The sequence below is a fragment of the Heptranchias perlo genome, chromosome 5 (assembly GCF_035084215.1).
Source record: "Heptranchias perlo isolate sHepPer1 chromosome 5, sHepPer1.hap1, whole genome shotgun sequence".
NCBI classification, from domain to species: domain Eukaryota; kingdom Metazoa; phylum Chordata; class Chondrichthyes; order Hexanchiformes; family Hexanchidae; genus Heptranchias; species Heptranchias perlo.
Window position 1 is genome coordinate 132,986,677 of NC_090329.1, and position 17,439 is coordinate 133,004,115.

Below are 17,439 nucleotides of genomic sequence, written 5' to 3' on the forward strand. Positions count from 1 at the left end.
TCTACCGTAGCCAACTCACCCCTCATACCTATGCAATTGGCTTTATTTAAGTTTAAGACTCTAGTTTCGGTCTTAAGTATGTCACTCTCAAACTCAATATGAAATTCTATCATATTATGATCACTCTTCCCCAGAGGATCCTTTACTGTGAGATTACTAATTAACCCCGTATCATTACACAAGACAAGATCTAAAATAGCCTGTTCCCTGGTTGGTTCCATGACGTATTGTTCAAGGAAACTGTCTCAAATGCATTCCATGAACTCGTCCTCCAGACTGCCTTTGCTAATTTGATTTGTCCGGTCTGTACGAAGATTAAAGTCCCCCACGATTATTGCATTACCACAATCTTCTCACTCAGAGGCAAAAGCGCGACCAACTGAGCCACAGGGAATGACAAAATCTAGGATGGGGTCATCATCCCATTCTAAATCCAACATTTTCACGGCTACAAACGTTAGAGGACGGGCACTTCTTTAACCAGCCTTCACTTCTGGCACAATTTATAATATGGCATAAATGGAGACTCAGAGTCCTTTTTTTATTATTCGTTCATAGGATGTGGGCTTCGCTGGCAAGGCCAGCATTATTGCCCATCCCTAGTTGCCCTTGAGAAGGTGGTGGTGAGCTGCCTTGTTGAACCGCTGCAGTCCGTGTGGTGAAGGTTCTCCTAAGTGCTCTTCGGTAGGGAGTTCCAGGATTTGGACCCAGCGACAATGAAGGAACGGAGATATATTTCCAAGTCAGGATGGTGTGTGACTTGGAGGGGAACGTGCAGGTGGTGTTGTTCCCATGTGCCTGCTGCCCTTGTCCTTCTTGGGGTTAGAAGTCGTGGGTTTGGGAGGTTCTGTCGAAGAAGCCCTGGCGAGTTGCTGCAGTGCATTTTGTAGATGGTACACACTGCAGCCACGGAGCAAGTAGTGGAGAGAGTGAATGTTTAGGGTGGTGGATGGGGTGCCAATCAAGCGGGCTGCTTTGTCCTGGATAGTGTCAAGCTTCTGAGTGTTGTTGGAGCTGCACTCATCCAGGCAAGTGGAGAGTATTCCATCACATAGAAACATAGAAAATAGAAGCAGGAGCAGGCCAGTCGGCCCTTCGAGCCTGCTCCGCCATTCATTATGATCATAGCTGATCCTCCATCTCAATACCATATTCCCACTCTCTCCCCATACCCCTTGATGCCTTCTGTGTCTCGAAATCAATCTAACTCCTTCTTAGTGACTTGGCCTCCACAGCCTTCTGTGGTTGAGAATTCCACAGGTTCACCACTCTCTGAGTGAAGAATTTCTTCTCATCTCAGTCCTAAATGTCCTATCCAGTATCCTGAGACTGTGACCCCTTGTTCTAGACCCCCCCAGCTAGGGGAAACATCCTCTCTGCATCCAGTCTGTCTAGCCCTGTCAGAATTTTATGTGTTACAATGAGACCCCCCTAATTCTTTTAAACTCGAGTGAATACAGGCTTAGTCGACCCAATCTCTCCTCAAACGACAGTCCTCCATCCCAGGAATAAGTCTGGTGAACCTTCGCTGCACTCCTTCTATGGCAAGTATATCCTTTCTTAGGTAAGGAGACCAAAACTGCACACAATATTCCAGGTGTGGTCTCACCAAGGCCATGTATAACTGCAGTAAGACATCCTTGCACCTGTACTCAAATCCTCTTTCAATGAAGGCCAACATACCATTTGCCTTCCTAACTGCTTGCTGCACCTGCATGTTTGCTTTCAGTCACCGGTGTACAAGGACACCCAGGTCCCTTTGTACATCAACATTTCCCAATCTATCACCATTTAAATAATACTCTGCCTTTCTGTTTTTACAACCAAAGTGGATAACTTCACATTTATCCACATTATACTGCATCTGCCATGTATTTGCCCACTCACTCAACTTGTCTAAATCGCCTTGAAGCCGCTTTGCATCCTCCTCACAATTCACAATCCCACCTAGTTTTGTGTCTTCAGCAAACTTGTAAATATTACATTTGGTTCCCTCATTCAAATCATTGATCTCTATTGTAAATAGCTGGGGCCCAAGCACTGATCCCTGCGGTACCCCACTCGTCACCGCCTGCCACCTCGAAAAAGATCCATTTATTCCTACTCGCTGTTTCCTATCTGTTAACCAATTTTCAATCCATGCCAGTATATTCCCCCCAATCCCATGTGCTTTAATTTCGAACAGTATCCTCTTACGTGGGACTTTATCAAAGGCCTTCGGAAAATCCAAATACACATCCACTGGTTCTCTCTTATCTAGTCTATCAGTTACATCCTCAAAAAACTCCAGTAGGTTTGTCAAATACAATTTCCCTTTCATAAATCCAAGTTGACTTTGTCTGATCCAAATGATATTTTCTAAGTGTCCTGTTATCACATCCTTTATAATAGACTCTAGCATTTTCCCTACTACTGATGTTAGGCTAGGATCTGGATTAATACCTGAGCAATGAGCAAATTGGCAAAGGGTAAATAAGATTAGAGAATTGAATTTGTGGTTTAAAGATTGGTGTGGGAGAAATGGGTTTCGATTCTTGGGGCACTGGCACCAGTACTGGGGAAAGTGGGAGCTGTACCGTTGGGGCAGGCTTCATCTGAACCATGCTGGGGCCAGTGTTCTGGCAAATCGTATAACTAGGGCAGTAGAGAGGGCTTTAAAATAAATAGTGGGGGCGAGGGATCAAGTAAGGGAAGATATGATAAATTAAAGAAAGAAGACAAGGCAAGAGGGCAAGGTAGCAATATGGGAAATGATAATCAAAGAGTGGCAGGAAGATACAGAGCATGCAAACCTAAGAATGTGCCAGCAGATAAGGCTAAAGGTTGCAAAAATAGTAAAATGACAGCACTAAAGGCTTTGTATCTGAATGCACGTAGCATTAGTAACAAAATGGATGAATTGACAGCTCAAATAGAAATAAATGCGTATGATCTGATAGTCATTACAGAGACATGGCTGCGAGATGAAAAAGGCTGGAACATGAATATTCAAGGGTACTTGACATTTCGGAAGGACAGGAAGCTAGGAAAAGGTGGAGGGGTAGGTCTGTTAATTAAGGATGACATGAGTATAATAGAGAGAAATGACCTTAGTTCTAAAGACCAAGATGTAGAATCAGTTTAGGTAGAGATAAGAAATTGTAAGGCATGAAGTCACTTGTGGGAGTAGTTTGTAGACCCCCTAACAGCAACCACACCGTAGGACAGAGTATACAGGAGGAAATACTGTGGGCTTGTGAAAAAGGAACAGCGATAATCATGGGCGATTTTAATCTACAAATAGATTCTTCCAATCTGATTGGCAAAGGTAGCCTGGAAGATGAGTTCATAGAGTACTTTCGGGACAGTTTCTTAGAGCAGCATGTTCACGAGCCAACCAGAGAGCAGGCTATTCTAGATCCAGCAATGTGTAATGAGATAGGATTAATTAATGACCTAATTGTAAAGGAGCCTCGAGGTAGCAGTGATCACAATATGATTGAATTTCGCATTCAGTTTGAGGGAGAGAAGAGTAAGTCTAAGACGAGTGTTTTAAACTTAAACAGGGGCAATTATGAGGGCATGAAGACAGAGCTGGCTTAAGTGAACTGGGAAATTAGGTTACAAGAGAGGTCAGTAGAGATGCAGTGGCAGACATTTAATGAGATATTTAACAACACTCAGCAAAGATACATTCCAGTGAGAAAGAAAGACTCTCGGGGAAGGACGTACCATCCGTGGCTAACTAAGAAAGTTGAAGTTAGTATCAAATTGAAAAAAAAAAGCATACAATTCCGCGAATATTAGTGGCAGGTCAGAAGATTGGACAAAATATAAAAACAGCAAAGAATGACTAAAAGAATAATAAGGAGGGAGAAATTAGAGTACGAGAGAAAGCTAGCTAGAAATATAAAAAGATAGTAAGAGTTTCTACAGGTATTTAAAAAGGAAAAGAGTAAGTAAAGTGAGTGTTGGTCCTCCAGAGAGTGAGTCTGGGGAATTAATAATGTAGAATAAAGAAATGGCGAATGAAATGAAGATATTTTGCAACCGTCTTCACTGTAGAGGATACAAATAACATGCCAGAAATAATTGTGAATCAAGAGGTGAAAGGGAGGGAGGAACTTAAAACATTTACAATCACCAGGGAAAGGATTCTGAAAAAAATATTCGAACTAAAAGCTGACAAGTCTACAGGACCTGACGGACTTCATCCGAGGGTCTTAAAAGAAATGGCTGCAGAGATAGTGGATGCATTGGTATTAATTTTCCAAAATTCCCTAGATTCTGGAAGGGTCACATCAGATTGGAAAATAGCGAATGTAACTGCTCTATTCAAGAAAGGAGGAAGACAGAAAGCAGGAAACTACAGGCCAGTTCGCTTAACATCTGTCATGGGGAAAATACTAGAATCTATTATTGAGGAGGTTATAGCAGGGCACTTAGAAAATCACAATGCAATCAGGCACAGTCAACACGGCTTTGTGAAAAGGAAATCGTGTTTGACTAATTTATTGGAGTTCTTTGAGGAAGTAACAAGCAATGTGGATAAAGGGGATCCTATGGATGTGGTGTACTTGGATTTCCAGAAGGCTTTTGACAAGGTGCGACATCAAAGGCTACTACACAAAATAAGAACTCGTGGTGTAAGGGGTAACATATAAGCATGGATAAAGGATTGGTTAGCTAACATGGAACAGAGAGTAGGCATAAATGGGTCATTTTCAGGTTGGCAAAATGTAACTAGTGGAGTGCCACAGGGATCAGTGCTTGGGCCTCAACTATTCACAATCTAGATCAGTGACTTGGATGAAGGGACCGAATATATGGTTGCTAAATTTGCTGATGACACAAAGGTAGGTAGGAAAGTAAATTGTGAAGAGGACATAAGGAGATTGCAAAGGGATATAGATAGGTTAAGTGAGTGGGCAAAAATTTGGCAGATGGGAGTATGATGTGGGAAAATGTGAACTTGTCCACTTTGGCAAGAGGAATAGAAAAGCAGTTTATTATTTAAATGGAGAGAGGTTGCAGAACTCTAAGGTACAGAGGGATCTGCGTGTCCCAGTACATGAATCACAAAAAGTTGGTATGCAGGTACAGCAAGTGATTAGGAAGGCAAATGGAATGTTGTCATTTATTGCAAGGGGAATGGAATATAAAAGTAGAGATGCTTTGCTACAGTTGAACAGGGCATTGGTGAAACTACATCTAGAATGCTGTGTGCAGTTTAGGTCTCCTTATTTAAGAAAGGACATAATTGCTCGAACACGACTTCCTCACTGCACAGGACCTCCAACCAACGCTATACACCAGATACATCGACGACATTTTCTTCCTATGGACCCACGGCGAAGAATCACTGAAGAGACAACACGATGACATCAACAAGTTCCATCCCACCATCAAACGCACCATGGACTACTCCTCAGAATCGGTTTCATTCTTGGACACACGAATCTCCATCAAAGACGGGCACCTCAGCACCTCACTCTACCGCAAGCCCACGGACAACTTCACGATGCTCCACTTTTCCAGGTTCCACCCTAACCACGTCAAAGAGGCCATCCCCTATGGACAGGCCCTGCGAATATGCAGGATTTGCTCAGACGAGAAGGAACACGATGGACACCGACAGACGCTGAAAGATGCCCTCGTAAGAACGGGATATGACGCTCGACTCGTCGATCGACAGTTCCGACGGGCCACAGCGAAAAATCGCATAGACCTCCTCAGAAAACAAACACGGGACACAACCAACAGAGTACCCTTCGTCGTCCAGTACTTCCCCAGAGCGGAGAAACTACGCCATGTTCTTCGCAGCCTTCAACATGTCATCGATGACGACGAACACCTCGCTAAGGCCATCCCCACACCTCCACTCTTCGCCTTCAAACAGCCATCTAACCTCAAACAGACCATCGTTCACAGCAAATTACCCAACTTTCAGGAAAACAGCGTCCACGACACCATACAACCCTGCCACAGCAACCTCTGCAAGACATGCCAGATCATCGACACAGATACCACCAACACACGAGAGGACACTACCCACCAGGTACATGGTTCATACTCCTGCGACTCGGCCAACGTTGTCCACCTCATACATTGCAGGAAAGGATGCCCCGGAGCATGGTACATCGGCGAGACCATGCAGACACTGTGACAAAGGATGAACGGACACCACGCAACAATCGCCAGACAGGAGGGTTCCCTCCCAGTCGGGGAACATTTCAGCAGTCAAGGACATTCAGCCTCCGATCTTCAGGTAAGCGTTCTCCAAGGCGGCCTTCGAGACACACGACAACGCAAAATCGTCGAGCAGAAATTGATAGCCAAGTTCCGCACCCATGAGGACGGCCTCAACCGGGATCTTGGGTTCATGTCACGCGACATGTAACCCCACCAGCGAAAAAAAAGTTAGCTGTTTTTAATACAACTGGTCATTCGATCTCTTTCTCTGCCTTTAGGGTGTGTCTCTCTCTCTCTCTCTCTCTCTCTCTCGGTCTTGGTGTTGTGACCGTTTGTGTATTCGGTAGTCTTGTATGTAATCATAGAATCATAGAAGTTACAACATGGAAACAGGCCCTTCGGCCCAGCATGTCCATGTCGCCCAGTTTATACCACTAAGCTAGTCCCAATTTCCTGCACTTGGCCCATATCCCTCTATACCCATCTTACCCATGTAACTGTCCAAATGCTTTTTAAAAGACAAAATTGTACCCGCCTCTACTACTGCCTCTGGCAGCTCGTTCCAAACACTCACCACAATTTGAGTGAAAAAATTGCCCCTCTGGACCCTTTTGTATCTCTCCCCTCTCACCTTAAATCTATGTCCCCTCGTTATAGACTCCCCTACCTTTGGGAAAAGATTTTGACTATCCACCTTATCTATGCCCTTCATTATTTTATAGATTTCTATAAGATCACCCCTTAACCTCCTACTCTCCAGGGAAAAAAGTCCCAGTCTATCTAACCTCTCCCTATAAGTCAAACCATCAAGTCCCGGCAGCATCCTAGTAAATCTTTTCTGCACTCTTTCTAGTTTAATAATATCCTTTCTATAATAGGGTGACCAGAACTGTACACTGTATTCCAAGTGTGGCCTCACCAATGCCCTGTACAACTTCAACAAGACATCCCAACTCCTGCATTCAATGTTCTGACCAATGAAACCAAGCATGCCGAATGCCTTCTTCACCACCCTATCCACCTGTGACTCCACTTTCAAGGAGCTATGAACCTGTACTCCTAGATATCTTTGTTCTATAACTCTCCCCAACACCCTACCATTAACGGAGTAGGTCCTGGCCCGATTCGATCTACCAAAATGCATCACCTCACATTTATCTAAATTAAACTCCATCTGCCATTCATCGGCCCACTGGCCCAATTTATCAAGATCCCGTTGCAATCCTAGATAACCTTCTTCACTGTCCACAATGCCACCAATCCTGGTGTCATCTGCAAACTTACTAACCATGCCTCCTAAATTCTCATCCAAATCATTAATATAAATAGCAAATGACAGCGGACCCAGCACCGATCCCTGAAGCACACCGCTGGTCACAAGCCTCCAGTTTGAAAAATAACCCTCTACAACTACCCTCTGTCTTCTGTCGTCAAGCCAATTTTGTATCAAATTGGCTACCTCACCTTGGATCCCATGAGATTTAACCTTATGTAACAACCTACCATGCGGTACCTTGTCAAAGGCTTTGCTGAAGTCCATGTAGACCACGACTACTGCACAGCCCTCATCTATCTTCTTGGTTACCCCTTCAAAAAACTCAATCAAATTCGTGAGACATGATTTTCCTCTCACAAAACCATGCTGACTGTTCCTAATCAGTACCTGCCTCTCCAAATGCCTGTAGATCCTGTCCCTCAGAATACCCTCGAACAACTTACCCACTACAGATGTCAGGCTCACCGGTCTGTAGTTCCCAGGCTTTTCCCTGCCGCCCTTCTTAAACAAAGGCACAACATTTGCTACCCTTCAATCTTCAGGCACCTCACCTATAGTGGTGGATGATTCAAATATCTCTGCGAGGGGACCCGCAATTTCCTCCCTAACCTCCCATAACGTCCTGGGATACATTTCATCAGGTCCCGGAGATTTATCTACCTTAACGCGCATTAAGAACATAAGAACATAAGAAATTGGAGCAGGAGTAGGCCAATCGGCCCCTCGAGCCTGCTCCGCCATTCAATAAGATCATGGCTGATCTGATCCCAACCACAAATCTAAAGAACACAAGAAGTCGGAGCAGGACCCGGCCACACAGCCCCTGGGCCCTCTCCGCCACCCACAGGGCATTGACCGATCCGAACTCAGCTTCATGTCCAATTTCCTGCCCGCTCCCCATAACCCCTAATTCCCTTTACTTCTAGGAAACTGTCTATTTCTGTTTTAAATTTATCTAATGATGTAGCTTCCACAGCTTCCTGGGGCAGCAAATTCCACAGACCTACCACCCTCTGAGTGAAGAAGTTTCTCCTCATCTCAGTTTTGAAAGAGCAGCCCCTTATTCTAAGATTATGCCCCCTAGTTCTAGTTTCACCCATCTTTGGGAACATCCTTACTGCATCCACCCGATCAAGACCCTTCACAATCTTATATGTTTCAATAAGATCGCCTCTCATTCTTCTGAACTCCAATGAGTAGAGTCCCAATCTACTCAACCTCTCCTCATATGTCCGCCCCCTCATCCCCGGGATTAACCGAGTGAACCTTCTTTGTACTGCCTCGAGAGCAAGTATGTCTTTTCTTAAGTATGGACACCAAAACTGTATGCAGTATTCCAGGTGCGGTCTCACCAATACCTTATATAACTGCAGCAATACCTCCTTGTTTTTATATTCTATCCCCCGAGCAATAAAAGCCAACATTCCGTTGGCTTTCTTGATCACCTGCTGCACCTGCATACCTACTTTTTGATTTTCTTGCACTAGGACCCCCAGATCCCTTTGTACTGCAGTACTTTCCAGTCTCTCGCCATTAAGAAAATAACTTGCTCTCTGATTTTTCCTGCCAAAGTGCATAACCTCACATTTTCCAATATTATATTGCATCTGCCAAATCTCCGCCCACTCACCCAGCCTGTCTATATCCCCTTGCAGGTTTTTTATGTCCTCCTCACTCTCTACTTTCCCTCCCATCTTTGTATCATCTGCAAATTTTGATATGTTGCACTCGGTCCCCTCCTCCAAATCGTTAATATAGATTGTAAAGAGTTGGGGACCCAGCACCGACCCCTGTGGAACACCACTGGTTACTGGTTGCCAGTCCGAAAATGAACCATTTATCCCAACTCTCTGCTTCCTGTTCGATAACCAATCCTCCACCCATGCCAGAATATACCCCCAATCCCGTGATTTTTTATCTTAAGTAATAATCTTTTATGTGGCACCTTGTCGAATGCCTTCTGGAAGTCTAAATACACTATGTCCACTGGTTCCCCTTTATCCACCCTGTACGTTATATCCTCGAAGAACTCAAGCAAATTTGTCAGACATGACTTCCCCTTCATAAAGCCATGCTGACTTTGTCCTATTAAATTATGCTTATCTAAATGTTCCGTTACTGTCTCCTTAATAATAGACTCCAAAATTTTACTCACCACAGATGTTAAGCTAACTGGCCTATAATTTCCAGCCTTCTGCCTACTACCCTTTTTAAATAACGGTGTTACATTAGCAGTTTTCCAATCTGCCGGGACCTCTCCTGAGTCCAGGGAATTTTGGAAAACTATCACCAAAGCATCCACAATCCCTACTGCCACTTCCCTCAAGACCCTAGGATGGAAGCCATCAGGTCCAGGGGATTTATCCGCCTTGAGTCCCATTATTTTACTGAGTACCATCTCCTGAGTGATTTTAATCGTATTTAGCTCCTCCCCCCCGAGCGTCCCCTGTTTGTCCAGTGTTGGGATATTCTTAGTGTCCTCCACTGTAAAGACTGAAACAAAATATTTGTTCAGCATTTTTGCCATCTCCATGTTTCCCACCATTAATTTCCCGGTCTCATCCTCTAAGGGACCTATGTTTGCCTTAGCCACCCTTTTTTTTTATATAACTATAGAAACTCTTGCTATCTGACTTTATATTTTTTGCTAATTTCTTTTCATAATCTAACTTCCCTTTCTTAATCAATCCTTTAGTTACTTTTTGCTGTCTTTTGAAGAATTCCCAATCTTCTATCCTCCCACTAAGTTTGGCTACCTAATATGTCCTTGTTTTTAGTCGGATACTATCCTTGATTTCTTCACTTAGCCACGGATGGCTGTCATTTCTTTTACACCCTTTTTTCCTCAGTGGAATATATTTATTTTGAAAGTTATAAAATAACTCCCTAAATGAACACCACTGCTCATGTACCGTCTTACCCTTTAATCTATTTTCCCAGTCCACTTCAATCAATTCCGCTCTCATACCATCATAGTCTCCTTTATTCAAGCTCAGTACGCTTGTTTGAGAATCAACCTTCTCACCCTCTAATTGGATATGGAATTCAACCATGTTGTGGTCGCTCGTTCCAAGGGGATCCTTAACTAGGATATTATTAATTAATCCTGACTCATTACACAGGACCAGGTCCAAGGTTGCCTGCCCCCTTGTAGGATCAGTTACATACTGCTCAAGAAATCCATCCCTGATGCACTCAATGAACTCGTCCTCAAGGCTGCTCTGCCCAATTTGATTTGTCCAGTTAATATGATAATTAAAATCCCCCATAATTATGGCTGTTCCCTTATTACATGCCCCGACTATTTCCTGATTCATACTTCTTCCAGCAGAGTTGCAACTATTAGGAGGCCTATATACTACGCCCACTAATGTTTTTTTTCCCTTATTATTCCTTATCTCCACCCAAACTGTTTCATTATCTTGATGCTTTGTCCCAATATCATTTCTCTGTATTACAGTGATTCCTTCCTTTATTAACATAGCCACCCCACCTCCCCTTCCTTCCTGCTTGTCCTTCCTGATTGTTAAATACCCTGGCATATTTAATTCCCAGTCGTTGTCACCCTGCAGCCATGTTTCTGTAATGGCCACAAGATCATACCCATACGTAGTTATTTGTGCCGTTAACTCGTCCATTTTATTATGAATGCTACGTGCATTCAGATAAAGAACTTTCAAATCTATTTTGTGACGCTTAGTTCCTGCTTTTTCCTTTTTTAACACTTTACCTATTACTCCATACCTTCTGTCCCTTCCTGTTACGCTTTCCTCTCTCTCCCTGCTCAGGTTCCCAACCCCCTGCCACTTTAGTTTAAACCCTCCCCAACAGCACTAGCAAACACTCCTCCTAGGACAGCGGTCCCGGCCCTGCCCAGGTGCAGAGCATCCGGTTTGTACTGGTCCCACCTCCCCCAGAACCGTTTCCAGTGTCCCAGGAATTTGAATCCCTCCCCCTTGCACCATTCCTCTAGCCACGTATTCATTTGAAATATCCTCCTATTTCTACTCTGACTAGCACGTGGCACTGGCAGCAATCCTGAGATTACTACCTTTGAGGTCCTATTTTTTTAATTTACCTCCTAACTCCCTATATTCTGCTTTTAGGACCTCATCCCCTTTTTTACCTATATCGTTGGTGCCTATGTGCACCACGACAGCTGGCTGTTCGCCCTCCCCCTCCAAAATGTTCTGTAGCCACTCCGAGACATCCTTGATCCTTGCACCAGGGAGGCAACACACCATCCTGGAGTCTCGGTTGCGGCCGCAGAAACGCCTGTCTATTCCCCTTACAATTGAGTCCCCTATCACTATAGCTCTGCCACTGTTTTTCCTCCCAGCCTGTGCAGCAGAGCTACCCGTGGTGCCAGGAAGTTGGCTGCTGCTGCCTTCCCCTGATAAGTCATCCCCCCCAACAGCATCCAAAGTGGCATATCTGTTTGAGAGGGGGATGGCCACAGGGGACCCCTGCACTACCTGCCTGCATCTCTTACTCTTCCTGGTGGTCACCCATTCACTTCCTGCCTGTATACCCTTTACCTGCGGTGTGACCAACTCGCTAAACGTGCTATCCACGAGTTTCTCTGCATCGCGGATGCTCCACAGTGAGTCCACCCGCAGCTCCAGCTCCGAGATACGATCGGTCAGTAGCTGCAGGTGGACACACTTCCCGCACACATGGTCGGCAGGGACACTGGTAGTGTCCATGACTTCCCACATCTTGCAGGAGGAGCATATCACGGGTGCGAGGTCTGCTGCCATGACTTGCCTTAGCTTAGTTACCCCTTTTAAATTACGTTGAAATTAGAAAATGTTAACTATACTAGGGACCTAGGTTCACTAAAAAAAAACACTATCTGCTATAAAACCTGCAGATCTTCCCTTTCTTATTACTTTACTTACAGTAAAATGGTAGAAATACTCACCTGAACCTACTCACCAATCAGCTGCCTCCCCTGTGCCGCGTCACTTTCTGACTGGTGACGTCACCCCGAACTGCCGCTGGTCTCAGAGTCTCGCTCTCAGAGTAAGCTCTGGTCTCGCTCTCTCCGCGCTGTTTATATCCCCGCTCTGGTCTCGCTCTCTCCCGCCGCTCACCGACTGAACTCTCGCTCTCTCCGCGCTGTTTATATCTCCGCTCTGGTCTCGCTCTCTCCCGCCGCTCACCGACTGAACTCTCGCTCTCTCCGCGCTGTTTTTATCCCCGCTCTGGTCTCGCTCTTTACCGCCGCTCACCGACTGAACTCTCGCTCTCTCCGCGCTGTTTTTATTCCCGCTCTGGTCTCGCTCTCTCCCGCCGCTCACCGCTCTCAGGTCCACTACCGCTCTGCAGGAAAAGCAAGGCAAAGCAGCACCTCCTTCCCCCACTTCACCAAACTCCCACACGTACCGAACTCTCAGCACACTGTGTTGTCCTCACACCGTGCTGTCCGCACTGACAGGCCCCTGTATTTCTACAGTTGAGACTCAGATGAGTCAGGCCTGCCCCACCTTCAGGGACCAATTGAATCTAGCTAACCAATTAACTTGCTACAGCAGCTCTCTGCTGAAGCCTGACAGAAACTTAGAAATTTAAACTTTTAAATTGACCTTAAACAGTTGAAGCAATATGCACTAGATTTAAAGAGATTAACCCTTCAACTCCCACACGTACCGAACTCTCAGCACACTGTGTTGTCCTCACACCGTGCTTAAGACTACCAGCACCTCCCTCTCTGTAATATGTACACTCCTCAAGACATCACTATTTATTTCCACAAGTTCCCTAACATCCATGCCTTTCTCAACCGTAAATACCAATGTGAAATATTCATTCAGGATCTCACCCATCTCTTGTGGTTCCGCACTGAGATGACCTTGTTGATCCTTAAGAGGCCCTACTCTCTCCCTAGTTACTCTTTTGCCCTTTATGTATTTGTAGAAGCTCTTTGGATTCTCCTTTGCCTTATCTGCCAAAGCAATCTCATGTCCCCTTTTTGCCCTCCTGATTTCTCTCTTAACTCTACTCCGGCAATCTCTATACTCTTCAAGGGATCCACTTGATCCCAGCTGCCTATGCATGTCATATGCCTCCTTCTTCTTTTTGACTAGGGCCTCAATCTCCCGAGTCATCCAAGGTTCCCTACTTCTACCAGCCTTGCCCTTCACTTTATAAGGAATGTGCTTACCCTGAACCCTGGTTAACACACTTTTGAAAGCCTCCCACTTACCAGACGTCCCTTTGCCTGCCAACAGACTCTCCCAATCAACTTCTGAAAGTTCCTGTCTAATACCATCAAAATTGGCCTTTCCCCAATTTAGAATTTTAAATGTTGCCCTGTCTGAACACCATTCAACTCCTTTGGTTGCTTTGATAACAGGCAGTTGGAAAGATTATCTGTAATCACCAGGCATTGTTCTCTGACTATGTATGCTAAACCTTTATGGAATCCTACACTCACCTGACGAAGGAGGAAGCCTCCGAAAGCTTGTGATTTCAAATAAAACTGTTGGACTATAACCTGGTGTTGTAAGACTCCTTACATTTGTCCACCCCAGTCCATCACCAGCATCTCCACAACAAAACAGATAGTAAGAGCTACAAAAAGAGAGTATGAAAAGAAACTTGCAAGGGATATCAAAACCAATACGAAGAGCTTTTATACTTACATTAGGAAAAAGAGGGTGGTCAGGAGCAGTGCTGGCCCCTTAAAAACTGAAAGTGGGGATCGTGTCATTGACAATGGGAAATGGTGGACATATTGAACAATTACTTTGCGTCAGTATTTACATTGGAAAAAGAGGATAGCATGCCTGAAATCCCAAGAAAACTAATATTGAATCAGGGACAGGGACTCAATAAAATTAACATAAGTAAAGCAACAGTAATGAAGAAAATAATAGCACTAAAAAGTGACAAATCCCCAGAACCAGATGGTTTCCATCCCAGGGTTTTAAAGGAAGTAGGTGAGCACATTGCAGATGCCCTAACTATAATCTTTCAAAGTTCTCTCGATTCAGGAACTGTCCCTCTCGATTGGAAAATTGCACATGTCACTTCGCTTTTTAAGAAAGGAGAGAGGAGGAAACCAGGGAATTATAGACCAGTTAGCCTAACATCTGTTGTGGGAAAATGCTGGAGTCTATAATTAAGGATAGGGTGACTGAACACCTCGAGAATTTTCAGTTCATCAGAGAGAGCCACAATGGGTTTGTGAAAGGTAGGTCGTGCCTGACAAACCGGATTGAATTTTTTGAAGAGGTGGCTGAAGTAGTGGACAGGGGAATGTCAATGGATGTTACTTATATGGACTTCCAGAAGGCATTCGATAAAGTCCAACGTAAGAGACTGTTAGCTAAGATAGAAGCCCATGGAATCGAGGGAAAAGTACGGACTTGATTAGGAAGTTGGCTGAGCGAAAGGCGACAGAGAGTAGGGATAATGGGTAGGTATTCACATTGGCAGGATGTGACCAGTGGAGTCCCGCAGGGATCTGTCTTGGGGCCTCAATTATTCACAATATTTATTAACGACTTAGATGAAGGCATAGAAAGTCTCATATCTAAGTTTGCCGATGACACAAGGACTTCGGGGTTCAGGTACATGGATCATTGAGTGTCATGAACAGGTGCAGAAAATAATCAATAAGGCTAATGGAATGCTGGCCTTTATATCTCGAGGACAAGAGTACAAGGGGGCAAAAGTTATGCTGCAGCTATACAAAACCCTGATTAAACGCACCTGGAGTACTGTGAGCAGCTCTGGGCACCGCACCTTCGGAAGGACATATTGGCCTTGGAGGGAGTGCAGCGTCGGTTTACTGGAATGATACCTGGACTTCAAGGGTTAAATTGAGGTGAGATTACACAAATTGGGGTTGTATTCTCTGGAGTTTCGAAGGTTAAGGGGTGATCTGATCGAAGTTTATAAGATATTAAGGGGAACATATCGGGTGGATAGAAAGAAACTATTTCCGCTGGTTGGGGATTCTCGGAGTCGGGGGCACAGTCTAAAAATTAGAGCCAGACCTTTCACGAGTGAGATTAGAAAACATTTCTACACACAAAGGGTGGTAGAAGTTTGGAACTCTCTTCCGCAAACGGCAATTGATACTAGCTCAATTGCTAAATTTAAATCTGAGATAGATAGCTTTTTGGCAACCAAAGGTATTAAGGAATAATTGGCCAAAGGCAGGTATATGGAGTTAGATCACAGATCAGCCATGATCTTATCAAATGGCGGAGCAGGCACGATGGGCTGAATGGCCTACTCCGGTTCCTATGTTCCTGGTAATGGACCAGCAAGCCAGCGGTTAAGCGTTCAAATCCCATCATGTGTAAAATTGAGTTCAATAAAATCTAACAATTTATGGGCCAGATTGTTGTGAAAACCCAACTGGCTCACTATTATCCTTCAAGGTATAGCCCACAAGTGACTCCAATCCCAAACTAATAATTGACCCCTAATGCCATCAGGACAACTGGGGATGGACAATAACTTCTGCCTTGTTCACATCACACACATCACAAGAGCAATTTAAAAAAAAATAATTGGGGCAACTGGAAGGTGCAGTTAAATATAAGAATATCGGGCTTGATATTACCAGGGCGGCGGGTTCGCGGTGGGGGGTCCCCATTGGGCGCGTGGGTAACGCGCCCGGTGAAATCAGTCTGCCCCGCGCGCGATCGCAGCTTAATTGGATCCACTTACCTGGTTTTCCGGGTTCCCCGCTGCTGAGCTGCGCGTCGGGCGGACTGCGCATGCGCAGTATGGTCTGTCAGCTGGAGGAGCTCTATTTAAAGGGGCAGTCCTCCACTGACTGATGCTGCAAGAAATAGGAAAAAGTACAGCATGGAGCAGCCCAGGGGGAAGGCTGCTCCCAGGTTTAATGATGCCTCACTCCAGGTATCATTGGATGGGGTGAGGAGGAGGGGGAGGACAGAGATCTTCCCCCCGGCGGGCGGGAGGAAGCGGCATGCCTCTGCCACCAAGAATGCCTGGCTCAATGTGGCAGAGGAGGTCACCTGCACCACCAACATATCGCGCACTTGCATACAGTGCAGGAGGCGCTGCAATGACCTAACTAGGTCAGCCAAAGTGAGTACACTTACTCATTCCCCTACACTCCATCTGCTACATCACCGCCGCCACCCCACACCTCCTTCTGAACTGCCAACACTACTCTGTCACATCACCCCTCACACCCACTCAAACCTCATCCTCATCTTACCTGCACTTACTCACCTCGCCAGTACTCATACCGCCACTACCATTCAACCCAATCCTCATACAATCTCATGGATCTATCTCATACTCACCCTCTCATGCATCTCTTTCACAGTCAGCCTCACTCAACCTGCCACTACCTATGCTGCAGCCACAGGGCACGCATCACATATGTGCAGTAGGCAGCATAAGGCAAACGTGTCGTGAGCATGAAGGGGATGCACAAGGGTGTTTGAGGGTTTGTCATGGTTTTTACTTATATTTAATTTCTGACCAACTCACATTACATATTATATTGTCACCACTGCTGCCACATCTTTGCGAATCTTGTCTGGTTTGTGCAATAATGCCCTTTCCCGAGGATCACAATGAAGACCCACACCTGATGCCACCCATTGTGTCACTGCAGAGTGGGTGTATGTGTATTTGCAGGGCTCTTTTGTGCAGACGACTGAGAGACGTCCGCGATGTCCCCGGTGGCACCCTGGAAGGATGCGGAGGAGAAGTTGTTGAGGGCAGTGGTGACTTTGACAGCGACAGGCAAGAAGATGGTGCTCAGGCTAGCTGGGAGCAGCTCGGCATGAAGGAGGCTGCAGATGTCCACGACTACATGTCGAGTGACTCTAAGCCTCCGTGTGCACTGCTGCTCAGAGAGGTCCAGGAAGCTGAGCCTCGGTCTGTGGACCCTGTGGCGAGGGCAGTGCCCTCTGCGACGCATCTCTCTCTGCCTTTGCCCTCCCTCCTGCTGTGCAGGCGGATGTGTCACAGCACTGTGTTCTGGAGCTCCA

At 45.4% G+C, this 17,439-nt stretch overlaps 1 protein-coding gene across 1 annotated transcript in view; it reads right to left on the reverse strand.

Moving 5' to 3' along the window:
- LOC137322209 (dynein axonemal heavy chain 8-like) overlaps positions 1-17,439 on the reverse strand; it is a 1,675,662-nt gene that overhangs the window by 1,623,660 nt on the left and 34,563 nt on the right. The window lies entirely within an intron of this gene.